Source organism: Rhagoletis zephyria, unplaced genomic scaffold, assembly GCF_001687245.7.
Source record: "Rhagoletis zephyria isolate East Lansing unplaced genomic scaffold, Rhagoletis_zephyria_1.1 Rzeph_scaffold_30851, whole genome shotgun sequence".
Taxonomy (NCBI): domain Eukaryota; kingdom Metazoa; phylum Arthropoda; class Insecta; order Diptera; family Tephritidae; genus Rhagoletis; species Rhagoletis zephyria.
In genome coordinates, this window is record NW_016187907.1 from 2,383 (window position 1) to 4,255 (window position 1,873).

The 1,873-nt window shown below is 36.6% G+C and overlaps 1 long non-coding RNA gene across 1 annotated transcript; it reads right to left on the reverse strand.

Moving 5' to 3' along the window:
- Positions 1 to 1,690: 1,690 nt before the first annotated feature.
- LOC108383120 (uncharacterized) lies at positions 1,691 to 1,873 on the reverse strand. Its single transcript, XR_001849726.1, has 2 exons — positions 1,834 to 1,873; positions 1,691 to 1,728 (listed from the first exon to the last, which is right to left on the reverse strand). It is a non-coding gene; the product is annotated as an uncharacterized LOC108383120 (long non-coding RNA).

Here is a 1,873-nt window from a genome sequence, read left to right on the forward strand (position 1 = left end):
TTTGAGAAAGACGTGGTCAAAGTATCAAAAAATCGCGTTTTTTAATATTTGAGAAGCTGTAGCAAAAAAAAACAAAAGGTGATAGAACCTTACACTTCGGCTTAAATTAAAGCTAGAAATTTCGACTACTATCCCCGAAAATACCATTCGTGCACCTTGACTTGATAATCACTGATAGTCATTTATTGAACAATAACAAAATACTGGTGTATTGTGTTATTGAAAGAAAGAAAATTGTGCCAAAATCCGTTTTTGCTGTTCAATAAAGGACTATAAGTGATCTTAGGGTCAAGGTCCAGGGATTGTATTTGCGGTAGATACTCAAACTTTGCCAAAATCAGTTTTTGCTTTTCCAAAAACGACTATAAGTGACCATCAAATCAAGGTGCACGAATAATATTTTCAGGGATAGTAGTCGAGAGCTCTAGCTTTAATTTAAGCCGAAGTGTAAGATTCGATCACCCTTTGTTTTTTTGCAAGGTGTCTCAGGATTAATGAATTTTCATGTTTGAGAGAAGGAGATTCGTGTTAATATTTATATTGCCTGATACCTCAGAACATGTATGACCCAGATATACCCCCCTATTATGAATTCGTTCGATGCACGGTAAACGCTTGTATTCTGTTGTTCTCTATTACGAATTGATGTTGTCGTATGAAATCCGTTATTTAGCGTAGCTGATTTGTGCTGGTTCATAATAAAAAGTGAACAAAAACCACAGCCATTCACAATACATCTGTCGGGCGTATTAAAACGATAAACGAGAACTGATTTCATGCGATACGCTTGCAAGCGTTTATCGTCTATTGTATGAAAATTTATAATGATCAAAATTCTGCGAAACCTGAGAAAAAATTGTTTACTTCGGTTTCGTTTTCGGCGATTTGGGCCATATGCTTTTAAATTAATACAATTTTATTCAACAATTTTTATAGAGCCCGAGGCCGCTTTTAATGAAAAACTTATTGTGGAAAAGCAACAATAATTTTGAAAAAATGGTAGAAGTGACAGCTATTTCGGAAACCACATTTCCTCATCAGACTTCTTTCAGTAGGATTCGAACCGACAATCCCACAGACTCAGCCAGTTGACCACGCACTGTGCTAAGTTAGCCTTGTAAATTATCGTTGCTTTTTTCCCACTTTTTCATTTGCTAAGCCAACACAATCAAGCGCAGCTATTCCGCTTCGATTTACACTTGATCATGTGGTTGTTGGTTTTTGTTAATAATTCTATTTTTAGAATGTTTAACTTTTAGGTGTGCTCGTCCTTAAGTTATTTGTTTTTGTTATTTTATGGCCTTATAACAATTATATTCAACAATTTTTATTGAGCTCGAGGCCGTTTTTAATGAAAAACTTATTGTGGAAAAGCAACAATAATTTTGACAAAATGGTATAAGTGATAGCTATTTCGGAAATCACATCTCCTCATCAGACTTCTTTCAGTAGGATTCGAACCGACGATCCCACAGACTCAGCCAGTTGCATACGCACTGTGCTAAGTTAACCTTGCAAATTATCGTCTCAAATAACCTCACCCCCAGAAAATCTACAACAAGCTATGGGTTTTACTCAGGTAGTAAATAAAAAATCAAAATTTGTCGAACTGTGATACCAGTAGCTCACTAGAACAAAATATGTACTAATTTTTACTATGTGAGTATACATGTGGAGGAGGAGGATGGTTCCGTTCGCAGAAGTGGAAAACTTCTGACTTTCATTCACCTGGGAGTGGCCAGAAGCGATTCTTGTGCGTACGGTTCAAATCGCAGTTCACAACGTCCGGATATTTATATCCACNGAAGTGGAAAACTTCTGACTTTCATTCACCTGGGAGTGGCCAGAAGCGATTCTTGTGCGTACGGTTCAA